The 12337-nt window shown below is 36.8% G+C and overlaps 1 long non-coding RNA gene across 1 annotated transcript in view; it reads right to left on the bottom strand.

The window, feature by feature from the left end:
* Positions 1–12337, bottom strand: part of LOC141422605 (uncharacterized) — a 93984-nt gene that overhangs the window by 57223 nt on the left and 24424 nt on the right. Inside the window, exon 2 of the long non-coding RNA XR_012447285.1 lies at positions 10790–10881. This is a non-coding gene — a long non-coding RNA (uncharacterized lncRNA). The remainder of the gene's footprint in view (positions 1–10789; positions 10882–12337) is intronic.

The raw sequence follows: 12337 nt of genomic DNA, 5'->3' as shown, positions 1-12337 counted from the left end.
TTTTGATCTAACCTTTTCTCTAGTTCCTGGTCCCCTTTTCCTATTGGCCTCAGTTGCTTTTAAGGTATCTGCTTTAGTTTCTCTGCGTTAAGGGCAACAAATGCTAGCTAGTTTTTGAGGTGTCTTACCTATCCTCATTCCTCCCTTGTGTGCTCTGGCTTTTATCATGTGTTCAAAGTCCAATCCCATTGTTGTGTTTGCCCTTGATCTAATGTTGGCATATGAGGGAGAACATACCAAAAGCCCAACGGTTTTAAATTTTTTATTTCTTTGCATACTTTTTTCAGTGGTTAATTGAGAGGTTCACATTTACAAACTCAGGTTTTTGTTCTACTTAGAATAATTTTACCACTTCAGCTGAAATGTGGAAAACTTACAAAAAGTCCATTTACTTTCTGCCTTTGTTATTCATTTCAGTTTTTTTGCAGGCACTGGATTGAACCCAGGGCATTGTATTGCTCATGCGAGGCAAGTGCTCTACCACAGAGCTACCTCCCCAGTTTATTCACAACTTAAATGTACTTTAAGAATTCCGGAAAGCTATTGTTTTAACCCAGATGACTGTGACTGGTTTGTTCTTGCTTTATTCTGGAATGTTTGATTTCCCCTTATTGTATCATTTCACTTCTGTTGGAGAGACTCTTTTTAGGTCAGGTCTAATGTAGTGACTTCCCTTCACATATTATATAAATTGGTCTTTTGTTTGTTGTATAAGTTGTAAATATTCTCCCCTTATTGGTAGCTTGTCTTTTGACTCTGCTGCTGATGTTTCCCAGGCAAAAGCTTTATATAGTCAGATTTATCAATCTTTCATTACTTATGAATTTTAAGTCATAAATCAAAAGGCTTTCTCATACAAAAGCTATAGATGTTGTAATTAATGGCATAGACTAGTATTTGAATGGTTTACATTTTTTTACATTTGTGGTTTATTCTAGTGTTTTATGTAAAGATTCAGTTTTATGATTTTTGAAATGGTCAGTTTTCTCAACACCATTTATTTTAAAAGTCATCATTACCACAGAAAATTTAGATACCATTTTTATTAGATACTAAATTTCAACAAACACTTGGATCTATTCCTGGAACTTTCATTTGCAAGATTGGACCTTCTGATCATGCACTAGTTCTACATTGACTGGTTATAGAGGCCTGATAGTATATTGTAATTTTCCCTCACTGTTGTTACCTTACAGGGATTTGTTAGATCCTTTTTCATGATTTTTCATCCTCGACTTTATCACTAAATTGTCTAACTCAAGAAAAAAAAAAGAGTTGCCATTGTTATTGAGCTCATATTGAATTGCTATATTAACATGGTGAGAACTTACATCTTTACAATGTGCAGTTGTCTTACCTAAGAACAAAGAATGTTATTTCATTTATTCAAATGTTCAGAGCTTTTTTTTCACACAATTCTTTCATATTTGTTAAGATTATTCCTACATTACATTTTATGCTACCTTTATACACAGGTTTCTCTTTCATCAAATCTTCTAACCAAAAACCATGGGCTTCTTATTTTTATCTTAATTATACATCTTATTACAATGTACCAGTAGACTCAAAACTACCACATAGGCAGAATGTTACACCTACCTATAATCTAAGAAAATGAGAATTTGAAAGATTTCAAGTTCAACAAACATTTATAGCTAATAAGATAAAGAGTCTAAGATTTTAAAGAGTTCTGGTAAAAGAATTCATTAATACTAACTTTAAGGATGAAGAAAACTTAATGACTAAAGTACGTTTTGAAGTGTTCCAATTAAATTATAAATAGGATGGAAAAGGCTGGTATATTATATGTCTCATGAATTTTCACTAAGGCTGATTTGATATTATAAATTACTAATATTATTTTTAAAATAAAATGACAGAACATTGCTTTAGAGAGTGCAAAACCAAGTTAACTAGAATCTCAAATATCATACTGAAAGAAATAAAGTATGTGAAGAGTGAGTGTACAAACAGATGAATAATACTAACAGGATCCAGGCCATTTATCCATTTGAGAAATGAATCCACCTCATACTCATTTGGTCAGGAAGAAAAATCTAAGCAGTTTCTATCCACAAACATCAATATCTCTTGTTGATAGATTAAATCAAACCATGAAAGCAGGCAACTTTTATTGATGTTTTCCCTTAAACTACTAAATCTGCTTTCTGACAGGCAATGAAATAATAACAAATAATATCAGAATCAAATTCTGTAATCATCAACAAGAACTCTCTGAAAGCCTAAATGAAGATGAAGACCCACAAATTCGTCCTACTTGATCCTTACAGAGTTAAAATGAGATTACCTCAAGTGGTTATTTTTAGCCCAAACACATAAGCCAAAGAATACCAAATACAAATCAATTAAGTTGTCAGAAAATCTCTTCAACTCTTTCCCTGTAATGTGAAAACTATGCTATGCAAAATCACTGAGGTTAAAATTACAGCACCATTTTAGAAAGAATGTAATTTAATGCACATTAAAAGGAAAAGTTTTAGGTGAAGTTAATGTCCTTGAGATCTTTACATGAACAGGATTTGAATGTGGTAATGAGAAAGAAAGAGCCCATTGGATTTACATGGTTACAATTATAGCCTACTATTTTTAACATAAAAAAGTCAAATTGTAAAGATGCTCTCCCCTCCACCCATTCACCATCACCTTGCTATTTATATTTACAGTCAACCCCAAGGCATTTCCTTCTACCTCCCTGGAAAGCACTTTAATCCCAACATATTTATTTATTTTCTTCTACAGTAATAACCTATAAGGAATAAATAATTTTGCCTCCCTCCCCTCTCAGAAATATTTAAGAAAATAGTAATGAATAAAGCTTTGACAGTTGTTGAATTTGGCCTTGTCTTTTTTGAACTTCATTGAATTCTATCAAGTTAATTTTTACCCAGGGCAAAATAGCTTAACACAACTTAAAAACCAATTCTTGCAAATTCTAATGCTTTACAGGTTCTGGTGTATTAAAGTGTAGTTATTAGAACATGTCAGCACCTGAAAATAGCAGTTATATAAAAATAAGAAAAGATTCTATAAAATCAGAAAAAAAGACCCTAAGCTTTAAAAATCTAATAACAGCTGATTTTTAAAAGATAAGAAAAAACTGGTAGCACTAGTTCAGGATACAGCTTTCCATCTGTTCTCTTTTGCAGCCAAACCACCCTATCCCCATTATGAGAGATCTATCATTCTGCAATTTTAAACAGGCATTCCCCCTACTACCACCCTATATCAGAAGCCTTCACAACCATCAAAAATATATCTGACAGAACAGGCTCCTTGTCATTTATTGCTGTTTACTCTTGAGTGCATTTCACAGTTTGAACAAGTCTTTGTTTTACCAACTGTAGCCCACAAAAAGCTTACTTGTCAATCCACACAGAAGATAACTCAAATTGCTTCTTTACATCTGGAGATTATAGAGTGGTGGCAACCCTTTCATCCAGAGTACCTTAACAATGCCACTTTATTTCTAACTTTTACATTTTAAAGCATCCAAATCAGATGGTTTGGTAACGCTCAATAAGAATTCCTAGGAAACATTTAAAAAAATACAAATCAAAAAGTGGTGCTTTATTATCAAGGTCAGGCAGAAAAATGTAGGAGTAACCAACTGCTCAATGAGTAAGTGCATTTACATTAAAGGTTAATCTATTCAGTCTTGCAGTTCAAGAATAAACCATCTGGCTTCAAAGGCAGAGTTGAAATGAGTCTATAAAAAGGTAAGAATTTTTTAAAACAGCTCAGAAATACACATCCAGCAATTTCCAATATGTGACCATTTCTTTCTTCAGGAAAAAAAAAACTTTACAATTTATATCCAAACCTACCAAGTGAACACCTGCCCTCTACACATCTATCACTGACACACAGTAAATAAGGTGCTGCTGTCTCTAGATTTTATTTTACCAAGAGTCATTGTGATTTTAAGGCATTGATACAGTAGTCAGTCATACCTATCTCTCCCCATCCCAGGCCATCTGGTGGCCATGGGGTCAGGCAGGGCTATGACAAAATAGGTAAGAACCTATAGCCTCACCTCCTTGACATCCCTGAGAAACTTTGCCATTTTCAATTTGTCAGCAGTTGCTGGCTGTATTCTAGTAACCCTGTCTGAGCAGTTCCCAAGTGGAATAAACTGCTTTCTTTAAATTTGTGGAAACCCATCAAATAAGCAGCATCCAAACTTCCATTCTATTGCATTAGTTACCTATTGCAATATAGCAAACCTCCCCAAGTATTCTTACTTGCTTAAAACAACAGTAATGTATTATTTCTCACAACTCTATCAGTAGAATGAGTGGTTCTTCTGTGCCTGTGGTATTGACTGGGGTCACTCATGCAACTACTGAGTGTTCAGTGGAGGCTGAGCCCGGCTGAGATCTTGGATGTTGCTAGCACTTGTTGATTCAATTGAGTACAGAGAGACAGTATTCAGGAGACTCTTATTTCAGAGAACAGGGTTTTTATTCAAACAAATTCACACGGCACTTTCCTATGGATCCTAATGCCTGTCTCTTCTACCCTAGCCAGCCAGGAGTTACTCAGACTTGCCCCCAAGTCTCGCTCACCGTGGGCCATCTTCTCAGCTGATGAGGGGGGCATAGCTGCACCCCAGGGGATCCTCACAGCTACCTTCAGTGCAGGTCTAGTTTCACGGTTCACCAGCAACAGCCAGTGGTCATTGGGAGAAGGGGCACACGCTCACAAGTGACAGCTGCCTCTATGTCACGGTCTCGGGCAGACTCCTGACAGTGTGGTCTCCAATGGGCAAGGAGGCAAGCAAGGCTTTGGATTCTGGCCTGAGTTTATATACCCTGTGGTGACCTCACCACTTCTGCTATCCACACTGTCACCTTAGGGTTGGCTTATTAGCATATCAGCCTGTCATACTCTGCTTCTAAGTCCTAACACACACTAGCTAATACTTCTTATTTCAATAATTGTTCATACTTTAACACAATACAATCCATCAATACAACAACAATCTTATATGTATTCACCACATTGGTCAACTGGATACCTCAATTTTTCTCCATGTAGCCTCTCTCTCCACTTGGCAATTTATCTTCTAGGGCCTCACAATGCCCAGAATGACTGAGACTTCATAACTTCGTGGCAGCTGGATTCTAAGGAAGCAAATCCATGGCTGCCACTCCTTTTCAAACCAGGCCTGGGCTGGCTCAGCAGCACTTTTTTTTGCCTATAATCTACTCATCAAAGCAGGTCACAAAGCCAGCCCAAAAGACAAAGGGGTGTTTCAGAGAGTATATATTCCACCTCTTGATGGGAGGAGGGGAGTGTACATACAAGAAATGGAGGGATTGATTAGCTATCTTTCAAGATCATCTTCCAAATCCCAAACCCAATTCAAATGAAAATTCACATAAATAGATTTATTTACATAATATGATAAAAATATTAACTTTTGGTTTCCATAACAAACAGATATTTGCCAGGCATGGTGGTGCATGTCTGTAATCCCAGCAATCAGAAGGCCAAGACAAGAGAATCATGAGTTCAAGGCAGGCTCAGGCTGAAGAGAAAGAAAGAAACAGAGAACAACAAGGAGGGAGTGAAGGAGGAATGGAGGAAGGGAGGGAAGAAGGAAAGAAGGAATTTACACAATACAAGAAAGAGGGGAAAATGTTAAGAAAAGACTACTTTTATTTAATGCTATGATACTTAGAAATTGGAATAGCCTGCAAAGTGCTTTCTATATTCTTAATAGGACTTAGTATCAGAATTATTAAAAATTATAAAATAAATACTATTCATTGCAATACTACAGAGAATTACACTGTTATCCCAGACCTTTCGCAGTTTGGCTTGTTTTCAGTGTCAATCAGCCATTTACTACTCCACAGAAATTAGCACAGGTGCTATGTAAAGGAATCAGAAAACATCTTCCCAACATCCACAAATTATATAGAAGTGTCTATTACTACATTGGTAGTTATGTTAATATTTAGTTAATATGCTGCTTTCTTTCCCCAGAAATTATTGTCTTGTCAGAGTACAAATATGTTTGAGAGGAAAATGATGGTATGATATTAAGTCTAAGTTTTAACACCACTTCAAATATACAATCAAAGGATGAAGTTACCATTTCCCCACTAACCACCTCTTTGCTGGCCAGGAAGTTGATGGAAGAGTAGACTGAAACAACACAGAAGCCCCCAGAGAAGAATAAGAAGAGTTAGATGCCTCCAGTACCATCTGTACACATAAAAATCCTGACTACCCCCACTGACTTTCTCTTTAAGACAAGCAGTAGAGATTGGTGGGTTGACAATCTCTCCAATAATGAACCACGAAGCAGTGACATCACTTCTCCGCCATATCACTGTTGTCCCACAACTCATCCATCTACTCATTCATTACATGTATGTCTGTTGATATCTACCATTTGCTAGAAACTTCTAGAATCCCAAGATAACAAAAAAACCAAAATGGGAAAAGGTCCCCATGCACAAGAAGCTTACAATCCAATAGCTAGAGACAAACAATAAACAACAAACATGATAAGCAAAATAAGTAAATTATATGGTGTGGTAGAAGACAATAAATGCTATTTTTAAAGGAAAATAAAGAGCTGAGCATGATGATTCATGCCTGTTCCCAGCTATGTGGGAGGCAGAGATCAGGAAGATTGCAGCTCAAGGACAGCCTGGCAAAAATTTAGTGACACCTCATCTCAACCAACAAGTTGTATGTGATAGTAAACATCTGTAATTCCAACTACAGGGGAAGGCTGAAGTAAGAGAGTCAGGACCCAAGGCCAGCTCTGAACAAAAATGCAAGACCCTATCCGAAAAATGCATTGCTTTATTTATTTCAAGTGTCTGAATTCAAACCACAGTACCAACATCCTCCCCCCAACCCCCAGCAAAAAAAAAAAAAAAGAGAAATAAAGAAGATAAGGAAGGTCTGGACAGTTGAGTGGTTAGTTGTGGAAAGGAGAAATTGCCACTTTAAGTAGGGTGGTCAAGAAATAAGCCTCATTGGGAGCCCATCATTTTGGGAAAGAGTCTAGGTAATTGAGAAAGTTAGCAAAGAGGATAAAAAGGGGAAGAGAGCTATAGACAGAGGAAAAGGTGGAAACAGGCCTGTGTGCTGAGAATAAGCACAGTCTAGTAAAAGTGAGCTAACAGGTACAAGAAGATCAGGTGGAAGTAAAATTGAAGAAGTAGCAGGTATAATCATGTGGGGCTATGAAACCACAGGATTACTTTGCCTTTCTCTGAGCAGAAAAAGCAACGACTCAGTTTTTTGAGCAAGAGCAGCATAATCTGACCCATTTTTTAAATTTTTTTTATTATTCATATGTGCATACAATTCTTGGGTCATTTCTCCCCCCTGCCCCACCCCTCCCTTACCACCCACTTCTCCCCCTCCCTCTCCCCTCTACCCCCTCGATACCTGGCAGAAACTATTTTGCCCTTATTTCTAATTTTGTTGAAGAGAGAGTATAAGCCATAATAGGAAGGAACAAGGGTTTTTGCTGGTTGAGATAAGGATAGCTATACAGGGAGTTGACTCACATTAATTTCCTGTGCACGTGTGTTACCTTCTAGGTTAATTCTTTTTGATCTAACCTTTTCTCTAGTTCCTGGTCCCCTTTTCCTATTGGCCTCAGTTGCTTTTAAGGTATCAGCTTTAGTTTCTCTGCCTTAAGGGCAACAAATGCTAACTAATTTTTTAGGTGTTTTACCTATCCTCATCCCTCCCTTGTGTGCTCTCACTTTATCATGTGATCAAAGTTCAGTCCCCTTGTTGTGTTTGCCCTTGATCTAATGTCCACATATGAGGGAAAACATGATTTTTGGTCTTTTGGGCCAGGCTAACCTCACTCAGAATGATGTTCTCCAATTCCATCAATTTACCAGCAAATGATAACATTTGTTCTTCTTCATGGCTGCATAAAATTCCACTGTGTATAGATACCGCATTTTCTTGATCCATTCGTCAGTGGTGGGGCATCTTGGCTGTTTCCATAACTTGGCTATTGTGAATAGTGCCCCAATAAACATGGGTGTGCAGGTGCCTCTGGAGTAACCTGTGTCACAGTCTTTTGGGTATATCCCCAAGAGTGGTATTGCTGGATCAAATGGTAGACCAATGTTTAGCTTATTAAGTAGCCTCCAAATTTTTTTCCAGAGTGGTTGTACTAGTTTACATTCCCACCAACAGTGTAAGAGGGTTCCTTTTTCCCCGCATCCTCGCCAATATCTGTTGTTGGTGGTGTTGCTAATGATGGCTATTCTAACAGGGGTGAGGTGGAATCTCAGTGTGGTTTTAATTTGCATTTCCTTTATTGCTAGAGATGGTGAGCATTTTTTCATGTGTTTTTTGGCCATTTGAATTTCTTCTTTTGAGAAAGTTCTCTTTAGTTCACTTGCCCATTTCTTTATTGGTTCATTAGTTTTGGGAGAATTTAGTTTTTTAAGTTCCCTATATATTCTGGTTATCAGTCCTTTGTCTGATGTATAGTTGGCAAATATTTTCTCCCACTCTGTGGGTGTTCTTTTCAGTTTAGAGACCATTTCTTTTGATGGCAGAGCTTTTTAGTTTTATGAAATCCCATTTATCTATGCTGTCTCTTAGTTGCTGTGCTGCTGGGGTTCCATTGAGAAAGTTCTTACCTATACCTTCTAACTCCAGAGTATTTCCTACTCTTTCCTGTATCAACTTTAGAGTTTGGGGTCTGATATTAAGATCCTTGATCCATTTTGGGTTAATTTTGGTATAGGGTGATATACATGGATCTAGTTTCAGTTTTTTGCAGACTGCTAACCAGTTTTCCCAGCAGTTTTTGTTGACACAACTTCATATCTGGGTCCTCTATTCTGTTCCACTGGTCTTCATGTCTGTTTTTGTGCCAGTACCGTGCTGTTTTGATTGTTATTGCTTTGTAATATAGTTTGAAGTCAGGTATCGCGATACCTCCAGCATTGTTCTTTTGACTGAGTATTGCCTTGGCTATTCGTAGCCTCTTGTGTTTCCATATAAATTTCATGGTGGATTTTTCGATCTCTTTAATGAATGTCATTGGAATTTTGATGGGAATTGCATTAAACATGTAGATTACTTTTGGGAGTATAGACATTTTTGCTATGTTGATTCTACCAATCCATGAGCATGGGAGATCTCTCCTCTTTCTACAGTCTTCCTCAATCTCTTTCTTTAGAAGTTTATAGTTTTCCTTGTAGAGGTCATTCACATCCTTTGTTAGGTTTACACCTAGGTATTTGATTTTTTTTGAGGCTATTGTCAATGGAATTGTTTTCATATATTCTGTCTCAATTTGTTCATTATTAGTGTATAGAAATGCTAATGATTTTTCTATGTTGATTTTATATCCTACTACTTTGCTGTAGATATTGATGGTGTCTAGGAGCTTCTGAGGAGAGTTTTTTGGGTCTTTAAGGTATAGGATCATGTCATCTGCAAATACGGATATTTTGACAGTTTCTTTACCTATTTGTATTCCTTTTATTCCTTCTTCTTGCCTAATTGCTCTGGCTAGGAATTTCAGTACTATGTTGAATAGGAGTGAAGATAGTGGACATCCTTGTCTAGTTCCTGATTTTAGAGGGAATGGTTTCAGTTTTTTCCGTTAAGTATAATGCTGGCTGTAGGTTTGTCATATGTAGCTTTTGTAATGTTGAGGAATTTTCCTTCTATTCCTAGTTTTCTTAGAGCTTTTATCATGAAATGGTGTTGGATCTTATCAAAGGCTTTTTCTGCATCTATCTGACCCATTTTTTTAAAAAAGATTACTCTGGCCACTGTGCTCAGAATAAACCACAGAAAGGAGCAGGTTTGGGAGACAATGGTCAGAAGAGGAACACAAGTTATTAGGCTGTAACCCAGTTATTAAGGTAAGAGGAGCAATGATTTGAATCAGAGAAGTAGAATGAAGGTGATAAAAAGTGTTGAAATCCATATATATTTTTAAACTGACAACCAACAGGATTTCATAATGGACTATAGGTGTGGTTTAAGTAGAAGAGAGGAGCAAGGGATGAATCTTCCATTTTTGGTTTTCCAACAGAGGTAATGCAAGGGCCATCAGCTGATACAGAGAAGACTGAGGAGTAACTTTGGAAGGGAAGTGTAGTGGACAGGTCCAGTTTGAGATGTCTGTTAGGAATCCAAGTAGAGTAGTCAAGTGAGCAACAGATACTAATGTCTATAGTTCAGTCTAGAGCTCTGAGCTGGAGATGTAAATTTGGAATTTGTTGACGTATACTTCATATCTAAGATATAAGACTGGATGCCATTGCCCACGGAGTCAGAGTGCTGAGATACTCCAACAGTCAGAGGACAGTGAGAAAAAAGAAGCAATAGTTAATGAGACTGAGAAGAATTAGCCAGTGTAATCGGATGAAAACCACAGAAGTGTGATGTTCTAGAAACCAGGTGAAAAACGGGTATCAGGGAAGAGAGTGTGAGCAAGTATTACATAGGCTCTAAAGGTGAAGGAAGAAAAATGAGAATTGTCCATTGAAAAACAAAGAAAGAGATTATATAATTTCACAAGCCCAGTGTCAAACGGCCCTGTGAGACTGTGTAACCTTACCCTAATAATCATGTAAATTTAAATTTTCTAGTTTCATTTTCTTCCACTAAAGGTTAAGAACAAAACTATTAAGTAAACTTATTTTCTGACAGACATTAGTGAAAATGTTATTTTTTTTGTTTCTCAAAATCAACATGACATGACCATGATGCCTTATGCTCAGTTCCTTCAATAAAAAGCATTTCTTACCTGGCAGGATGCCGGCTGATACTAAGATCAGACCCGAGGCTCCAGTGTCCATCTGTTTCCAGTCTTCTTTTCCCTTACCTACAGAAAATTGTCTGAGGGAGAGACAGAGAGACAGAGAGAGAGAAAGAGAGACAGAGAGGGAGATCAAAAGTTAACCATGAATTATAAGAGCAACCAACATCCTAAATACTAAAAAAAAAAAAACCAAAAAAAAAATCCTACTGAGAAAATAGTTAAAATACTGTCTTGATTTCTTACCTTTCTGTATCTTTTCCCCAAAAATCCTGTTATCATTAATCATAAGTAATAACATACAACTCTCCTAAAAGAATTTTACCTACTATCTGACACCTATTGTTTCATATAGCAAGTAAATAGCACACTGTTACAAGTGTTATTTTACCAAGTCTGTATGAATAGACTCTTAAAATTTTGTAGCAACTTATTTTTTCACAGAATAATAAAAAAGAAAGAGATCAAAAGTAATAAACTCTAATATTTTATATTTTCTTTAAGCCTTGATTTTCTACAAACCCCTCACAGTTATCTTTTCACTCATCTTCTAGCTATAAGAGTAAAAAATATATTTCTAAAGAAGCTTATTGTATAAATAGGACTTTATTTTCCCTAAACTGAAATTATGATTTCAGACTTCTGTTCAAACAAGACATCTGCTTTGAATTACCTTTCAAAACAAAAAATCAATAATGAAATGCATTGATGGCTAGTATATGTCAGACAGCATTGCAGGCACTGTAAGGTCAAACCATGGCTCCAGCTTACAAAAAAGTTTGATCTATGTGAGGTAATGAAAATATATGAGCTTAAAGGATATGAGTAAAGAAATGGGTAAGAAGACAGGAGGTATGACTCAAGTGGTAGAGCACCTGCCTAACAAGTATGAAGCTCTAAGTTCAAATCACAAAACCACCCAAAACAATTATTCTTTTTAAAAGATCTGGGTAAGATTATTGCCAGGTAAACAATAGAGAAAATAAGTGTTATAAAATCTGAAGGCTAAAAACGTGATGTTATGATACAAAAGTGTACCCCTGAAGTCTCATACCTTCCCTAGATGGTGGTACAATTGAGAGATGAGTATAAGAATGCTGATCTTATCAATGGATTAATCCAGTGGTGAATCCATATCTGATGGCACTTTTTGGATGTGGTAGAACCTAGAAGATGGGGCTTACTTGGAGGAAGCTAGTCACTGGGAACTGTGGGGAATGCCCTAGCAAGATATATCTCTTCCTTGGCCTTTACTGCTTCTCTCTCTGTTTCCCAACTGCCATGAGGTGAGCAGCTTTCCTGTCATGACCTTCTGTTATGATGTGCTTGCCTTGCCAGAGGTCTAAAACCAAAAGATCCAAGTGACCATGAATTAAAACTTCTGAAACCATAGCAAAAATAAATTTTTCCTCCCTTAATTTTTTTCTGAATTTTTGTCATGGTGACTCAGATGAGTACCAGGAGACATAGTCTATACAGGTCCAAAAGGATATATCTTCCCCAGGGCCTTACAGAAGAACAAGAAATTGAACCTAT

Source organism: Castor canadensis, chromosome 4, assembly GCF_047511655.1.
Source record: "Castor canadensis chromosome 4, mCasCan1.hap1v2, whole genome shotgun sequence".
Lineage (NCBI taxonomy): Eukaryota > Metazoa > Chordata > Mammalia > Rodentia > Castoridae > Castor > Castor canadensis.
Note: the sequence above shows the minus strand (reverse complement) of the source record. Positions and strands in the feature narration are given on the sequence as shown.